This window comes from Varroa destructor, unplaced genomic scaffold (assembly GCF_002443255.2).
Source record: "Varroa destructor unplaced genomic scaffold, Vdes_3.0 BEIS01000004.1, whole genome shotgun sequence".
Lineage (NCBI taxonomy): Eukaryota > Metazoa > Arthropoda > Arachnida > Mesostigmata > Varroidae > Varroa > Varroa destructor.
The window spans coordinates 30,705,784-30,714,245 of NW_019211457.1; the positions used below are offsets into that span (position 1 = coordinate 30,705,784).

The 8,462-nt window shown below is 41.7% G+C and overlaps 1 long non-coding RNA gene across 2 annotated transcripts; it reads right to left on the bottom strand.

The window, feature by feature from the left end:
• Window positions 1-1,046: 1,046 nt before the first annotated feature.
• On the bottom strand, window positions 1,047-7,906 carry LOC147756074 (uncharacterized). Of its 2 annotated transcripts, none has more exons than XR_015326771.1 (3): window positions 6,138-7,906; window positions 2,544-2,622; window positions 1,047-2,199 (listed from the first exon to the last, which is right to left on the bottom strand). It is a non-coding gene; the product is annotated as an uncharacterized LOC147756074 (long non-coding RNA). The 2 variants fall into 2 exon arrangements; XR_015326772.1 differs by having other exon boundaries at window positions 2,493-2,622.
• Window positions 7,907-8,462: the final 556 nt, after the last annotated feature.

Consider the following 8,462-nt stretch of genomic DNA (forward strand, 5'->3'; position numbering starts at 1 on the left):
AGGCGGCGGGTATTAGCCAGCAGCCCCTAAAGCAAGCGGAAATGTACGGAGATCTGGTGCTCGTCTTATGTTGTTTTCATTTCGTTGGACTTTTTTGTTGACGTCGTCGGTCCCTCCTTTGAACTTTTTTCTATTTCTCACCGCTACACTTTCTTTCTACCGGTGTTTTTTTTGCCTTTCTCCCTGAGCAGAAGGGGCTTTTCCGTTTCATAATCGTATTTGTGGTAACGCATAGCATGCCATCTCATGCCATTGCTATCTTGCCCTATCATTGCGCAAGTCATATTCGCAAATTTGCCACTGCCTGGAATTCCACTGTTCATATTTTATCTAGAAGAAGGTCTCTCGGTTCTCAATCTTTTTGCCCAGTCAAAAGTCTCTTGCTATGCAGGCTTGGGGCAAAAGCATTCAGCGAGTGAACTTTGCTCTCGCTCATCGAGCGTTCTTGTCCAGCGTCCGACTTCACACCTATTTTGGGGCAATCAACGTGCATGTCTGCATTCACAGGCCGTTTACTGTCCGATGATGCAACGTTGCCAAACAGGTCTAGCCAAGATAGGCACAGCTCTCTTTTCCAGCTTTTCTCCATACTGTCTCCCAAACGTATACACACAATTAGTTCCTGAGTCCGCCGAATTCGCGTCTTCGGAATTCCCTTCGGAAACCCCGTTCGAAGAGGTCACTGAGGTCGTTCGAGTCGTCGCAACAGCAGCAGAACGCGTTCGCCTTCGAGTGCCGGTTGCCGAAGTCAGCTTCCATTGCTTACAAGGTTCACACCTCAAATTGTTTTTACTGTACAAAATGCTTTCGCAGCCTCGTCTCAACGAAGGGCTCTCTTCATTTACCCTTAAGCAACAACAAAACAACAATAAAAACCAGACCGATTGTCGGTCAAAGTAAACTTCTCGAAGGCAAAACAAGAAAAGAAATCGTATCGAACGTAGAATGCTGACGCAACTGGGTAGTCGGCGGGTTCTAGCGCCTATGAGTATTAAGAGTAGACCGACAAAACGTAAGGTATTTATACAAAAAAAAAATGACATTAATGAGACTGAAAAGTTATTTTTATTTGATAATGATTTTTATATTCTGAAATTATTTATAATATTATTATAACTTACTTAACTGAAATTATTTATAATATTATTATACTTTTAACTGGCAGCTGATCATCTAGCTATTCGATCTATAGATTAGTTACGTTAAAAGTAGAAATGAAGTTGAATAATTTTGTACGTATAATACATGATACGATTCACGTGTTCGATGTAGCAATTTACTATACGATGAATTGACGGCGTTCTTGGAGTCGTTCAAATGTTTGATTTTTCCTATGGCTTGTTTGTCTTGATACAATTAAAAGACATTTACGTATATAAGGGGTATTCAGAGATCCAAAAGTACCTACAAATTTTTAAATAGCAAGTCTGAACTAGCGGATGAGTATAATGTTAATGTGTCACGTTTGTATGTCTTTTATTATGGTCTGTCGTTTTGAGCCGAATCATCATATACGTATCAAGAAATAGTTGTGCAGGCGCCTTATACATTTAATAGGACTGTTAGTTGTTACATATATAATCGTTCTAATAACATATATGGATACAAAAGTATATGTTGGGGCAAAAAATACCGGCTGTATACTAGGCGCAGCGGTCACTGATAAGCATTGTCTCAGTCAGAGAAAGAACTTTTCAAAAATAAGGTCAAAATGAAGAAATAGCAGCTTAATCTTATGAGAAACAAAAAAGGAAAGGAGCGAATTACGATTGGTCCCCCCCCCGCCCCTCCTTTCAGTCGCACTCCCTGTAAAGTTCCTCCATATTGGTTCATTAGACTCCAATTTGCTTTAGTTCGATTTGCAAACGCGTGTCACGGCGATCTACAGCCCATTGCCATAGGGTTCGTTTCTGCCGTACTTTTTCTTCAACTAAGTAAAGAAGATTGGCTGCTGGTCAGGATCGTGGTAAAACAAATTCGCCGAAACGGTTTCCCTCTCGCTTATCCTATCCTAAGTCCGTGTGTTTGCCAAGAAGAACTGAACACTCTCCCATAATATCTGCTTCAAATCGGCTCCTATTTCAAGGATAATTAAGCAGCGACAACCGACAAGCACGGTCTCTCATCTATCGTGATTTTTCCTTTAAGGACCTTTTCAAACCTCTTCGAAAACGTGGTCTTCACATCGAGCAGCTGGCGCTGTAAGAGAAATGAAACCATTTTGATTTTTTTCAAAAGGTATATTTTCGTTAGGCAGAGCGGACTTGTGGAAATACTGATTTTTTTTCCCTTAAGTATGTTGTCGCAAGTCCTGCCACGGGATACCTAGAAGGAAAAGAGCGAGGATTGCTCGTGAAATCGAAATCAGCTATGGTCGAAAAGTACATAGAAATAGAAATGAGTTGGCCTCGTTTTTAGAACGCGGAAAATGTACTGTGCACCAAAACAATAGATCAATGTCATTGTTTCTTATTGAGTGTCTTTATACACACATAGAGGTGAAACGGGATACAACTTAGGGCAGCTCAATCTCTGATATCCACCTGGCATCTACTCCGTCTCCTCGTAGTAAGTTCATTGCTGGATCCCGAGATCTTTAAAGGACTGCTTTCATCTGGGACACTAAAGGGATCAAGAGTAAGTTAGAAATTATCTAGTTGGTTATATGAACTCTAGAGAATCTGCATGATTGTGAGATTTGTTAATGGATGTCACCGTGTCGAACTGTTTTTTGACCACTGCTGGTCGTGCATATTGTGTGAAGAGGTTTTTAGAATCACCTCGTCGGTGTAGCATCAACGTCATTCTCACGATTGAATTTTCTTGTTAGTGTCAGCCTCTACTGGACCCTTTCCAACAAACACAGCATAGTAACTATACAGGCCGCAAACTTGCATAGCTCAGCTGTTTGTGTCACAATCCCTTGCATAATATACTACTCTATAGAAAGTAATTTGAATATGAAGCAGCAAGAGCTGTATGTTTGTTTTTGTTCACGATTATTAAGACACCACCCTTGAAGAAATGCGCCTTGATTACCCAGGCCATGTCCGGCCCTTTTGCATCGGCCAGGCATAATTTCTCTACACTGCTTCGATCGTTCAACGATTTTAGCGGTACCTCTCTTTCTCTCTTCTATCGATAAAATAAGGCTACAGTTGTAGAACAACCGGTATTATCTACGCTTATCGAATTTACGATAGTTTGTTAGCTTCATAGAAACGCTCGTGTCGGGCCCGTAAAAGCAGACGCGAAGTAACCCTTTTGTTGGCATCTAAATTATTACATTTCCTAGTACCTAGTATATTCATAATTATAGTAGCAAATTTAAAGCTGACGGGGAAATAAGCTCAGTTTTTTAAAATGTTTCTGGGCCGGTTTTGACTTTAACCGGCGAGCCAACTTCACACTGATTCACAGATGACTCACATCAAATCCACTTGATCAATGGTACACATTCATTCTGATGATTATTGCCTAGTATTATTTTTGGCCATTTTACAGTGGAACCCGACAAAAGCCCACTTTTTCTTAAGGACCCCCTGAGTGAACTGTTGCTGAATGCGCTAAGCAGTACGCCCCAATAATGCCATAACATGTATTACTCGAACACTAACAAAAATTATTGTTGTAATTGCTTATCGGAAATGGCACGGTAGGCGCTATGGCACCTGCAGCCTTCAGGGAGAGTGCACCATCGGAAACAAGCAAACCTGTGTACAGCGTAAGCAATAAAGGCCAGTAATTTCTAATATATTCCATTAATTATCAGTTTTATATTTTTATGCCGACCTAACAAGCGTGCTCTAATGCGAGTAGCACGTGTGATCGTTCTTTCGAATGTCGTTGGCCGATGAAAGAATAAGTTTGAACTTGGGTGCCGGTACATGCAAGGATCTTTCTAAGCCAGACGCTCTAGAATATGATCGTTTACGACGGACCGTTTTTATTTATTGAACAAAGGGTCTTCTAAGAAAACCGAGTACTCAGTTTTAACTAGTGTCCCTAATCTATCGTTTAGTATTGAGATATGACAGCATATTTTTATATTTATGTAATACGAAGGTTTTCCTTATTTAAAGCGATGTTTTCGCTAACCTGACATTTATAAGAGTTTAAACTATTGCGTCTACCGGTTTTCGTAACTGTAACACGTGCAACATAACCGAATAAATATACAAAAAGGAATTGTAAAAATACTTGTAATAAGCGCATTAGGTGGAAACAAAATGTATCAACAGCTTCGCTTTCTTGTGGGACCAACCGTCGCTTTATTTTCGCATGACAAAATTAACTGCGACAACAACATCGGACACGAATCCATTGTTAAACCATATTGTTTTAAACTTTATCAATTATATGCTCGTAATTGTTTTTGTCCGTCACACAATTGATACTCGTGCTACTGATATAAATTTATTTTTTCCTACAATCATCGTATTTATATACAGTTATATTGCTTATACATTCTTACGTTTTCAGTTGAAGGTCACAAGCTGTAAGGGCAGAGAATTTCGCTAGTTTCCCGTCCAACACGACGATATTATCTGGCAGCGTAAACTTCTCTGTGATTCAGTATTACGTTTCTGTATTTGTGATAAAGCAAATTTCTAAGCTTCACTGACATACGTATGACTGTTAACGCCTGGCACGCCCAGGACAGAGATTAATCTTTCTGCCTCTCGTTTCAGTATATATATATATATATATATATATATAATTTTTTTTGTACATCCACAGTCGTCGAAGTTGTCTCTATATAGGAACTCTTCCTGAGAATAGTCAACCGCTTAACTGGGCACCCATCCTCGCCGAAAGCGTCGCCCTGTCTAATGGATGGTTTCAGTTAAAAGCAATTGCTTCATCATATGGTTGCCTTTTCTCGCGACGTGGTCTCTAGCCATCGCAACTCCTAGGACCATGCCGTTAACTTGCTCCTAGCAGGTATATACACAACAAAAATGGAACCAAGAGGAACTTAGGCTCTGTACGCAAATTTATTGTTACCACGTGTGTGATTAAAGCCGGTATATTGCGACAAGAATTTACCTAATTAGCTAAATCAGCCTTTTTCGACCTATCAACAACCATTCCCAATACTATTCGATGACGACGACAACAACAACAACGTTAAAGAAAGGCAAACAGCTACCTCTTTTGCGCCGGCCGGAACGTCAATAAAGAGGAGTATAGTCGAACGGAAGGGAACCTCCAGCGCCTAAGATGCCAGCTTGATTTCTAAATCATTACCATAGCGACAGGTCAACTTGTGCACTGGTCATTGCTCCTGGTGGCACTCTACTGAGGGTTTAGTAACTGTATGTATCTATCTCCACATGTCTGTGCAATTGACCACTAGGCAACGACAAGGAAAATAAGGAGTTAACGGGTCGAGGTGAACAGATGCAGCATGCAAGCCTGACCTATTTGCTAGACGGGTGTATTTTGTGGACGTCCTTCAGCTAACTGTAACTCAAAAGCTTCCTTTTGTTTCTTACTGTTTCCATCTTATCGGAACACCTGGTAAAGGATGCTTTAAATGTTGAAAAGAAATCAGTGAGAAATTCACTACAGCTTCGAACCCGTAATCATTACACTCGGGTTATCGTCAATTAGATATTAATTGGGCTAGGGTGGACAACTAAACAAAGAAAACTTTAACTTTCGAGATACGGCCTTTGTGTCGCCTATCAGTGGTCAGCTGATTTGCATCTCTGACGTCGATTTGTGAAGCTCTTTATATGTTGGAAATTTAGCAAATTGCAGATATTTTGCTTGAAAAATTTTTCCCCCTATATGTTCACCCATTGTGCGATGCATTGCGTAATATATCCTTCTCGCCATTAAGACATCAATTTTGATGATCGTTTGGAATACACTTGTAAGTTTTATATGTCGAAAATATAAGTTAACTAATTACTAGTTTACTCAACGTCGAGTAGATATCAACAGGAGAAACTAACGATCTGGCTGAATAATCTATTCATCACAGTTCGAAATCCGCATAATCTGGTAGCAATCGATATATCACTGCGTCTCGTGCTCCCATCATTGTGCCCTTTATATAAGCACCTTTTTTAAATTCTTGTGTCAGTTGCAATATTCGTATTTGTATCAATTGCTGTAGTGTTACTTACTTTTATAAAGAACACAATCTGAACCGGTTCAGAAAATCCTTACAACCTGATGAATCAACAGTGAACAAGGTGTATTTTGCCTTGTGCAGCCTGTGAGACAAGAAAACGATCATTATCAATATCACCGTTATGAACTTCATCAACTTCCAATTTAATTCTTTTAGTTTCTCTTGCCACTATTAAAATGGCATAGGCTTTAACTGAATTTGATTACAGTGGCCGTTGGAAATCCTGCTTCTTTTCGGTCCAGGCCACAGCTGATGACCGATGCGTGTCCGAGATAGGCGCGGCAGCCATGGTTCTCAATAGAAGTCACTATTAGCTTAGTTCACGATACCACGCTTCGTCTTGTCAGACCGGTGTCCCTCAGGGTTATCCACTGTCAGGTTAGCGTGCCCGTCCGCACAATATACCACGATAGCAACATTCGCAGGACTATAACAACTGGTTCTACGACGCCATCTCTATTGCATACATGTACAGTAAGCAGCACTATACTTTATTCGAATGAACGATACGATACGATACCGTCGGCACAGACACCAACGTAGTAAGTATGACAAGCTGAACAAGTATATCACTGCGGCATTGCTCACCGTTGCGTTGGCGTCCTCTCGCATTGAAAGCAGTTACATTTAATACGAAATGGGAGGGACGATCCAGTCAGGAAACGAGCGAGCAAACCCATAAGTCCGCGAGGAATCTAATCCAAAGTTGTAGGATTCGTCCTGCATGACATGCGGAATATAGCACAGTGGATAGTCATCTCTGGGTCTTCCCGTTTGTTTAGCTCACCGTGTCTAGCGAACCCGATCCTGGCTCAGTTCTGGCTGCTCTTCCGCCTTGTGTGCTTCCCATTCTGCATTCCCAATACCCCCCTATTCAACAACTGCCAGACGGCATGGCGCAAAGCTGCTGACAGCGGCGGTCACTAGACTCGACTGGGTGCCAGTTGCGGGCGCAGCCGAGGTAGCTTGGTGCCTGCCTGCCTGCCTGCCGTAAGACTACTTATGTGCGTGGCGCAAGCTTTTCGGTGTACTCGCGACGTCTCATTTCCATATGCGTGCGCTTATTTGCAGTCGGCCGCCAGAGATGGAAAGCAAGAGGCTTGAAAGACGAAACCGTGCTTCAATGGCTCACGTGGTCTCCGCCGGCCTTACTTCCCTTGAACGTCTCATCAGTTTTTTTTTATCACTTTAGTAGTTGTCATCGGCATTGCCGTAATAATAATACTAACGTGACAATTGTGCAACATTGCTATAAAGTCGCATTGCCTTCTCTGCCGCCTTCGCTAACGTCAAGGCAACCCGTACACTCTGAACTCGTACCGATGTTCGTCCGGAAGCCCTGCTACAATCGCCGCATTTCCTGTTGCTTACCGATAATTCTTTATCCTGATGCGGGCGTTATTTTAGCTCAAATTCTTACTTCATAGCATTACTGCTTCTCAAAATTTCAAGCCGCGTGGCTTTTTGCGATTGTTCCTTTCCCCCATCCGCCATGAACGTTCGTCTCGTTCACTTGTACACTGCTCAGCGACGTTGGCTAAGATTGACGGTAGAAATTCAGCGGCTTTGCGAACAAAGTTACGTCTCATTTAGCAACGACTGTGTGTGACACAGCAGCGTCTCGTCACTACATTCTGCCACACATAGAGACAAACGTACAGAAGCACACCTATCAAGAAACGGTCCAGAATAATCGGACAGACTGCTCAGTGCGCGAAACTTAGCGTATTCATTATAAGGGAGCGAAGTTTTCAACTGGAGCGTTGTGCACGTCGAAAGTTAACTTTGCATATGCACGTGAAGTAATAGTTAATATAGCAAATACAGCATACGGCGAAAAGTTACACACAGCGTAATGCTATACTACTGCTGTGACCGTTCTGAAACCACGACGCCTAACGCGAACCTGGACGAACTTTTAACATTTCATTCAAAATGGTTCCTTACAATTATTGTCATCGATGTGGGAGGTCGGTAAGAACTAGCGCAGAAATAAAAAATAAGCAAAGCACAACATTGTAACGACTACAGTTGTGAGTGAGTGAAGCGTTAGATAAATCGAAGGCGGTAAAGCCTACGAGCAAAATTTTATGTAGCCTTATAATGCAATTCATATGGAAAGAGTAAATAGAGACCATAAGGTGTTTGGTCACATACTAGGTTGAGTATATAGTTGCCGTTGGGCCCCCGACACATCGGATCGGCTGATCGTATCTACCTGCAACTTGCCAAGGTAACTGTTTTGACTATCGGGCGTTTCGATTAAGCTGCCTTCAGTTATACAGCTCAAAAAAAAGAAGCATATTTAACATTGTCT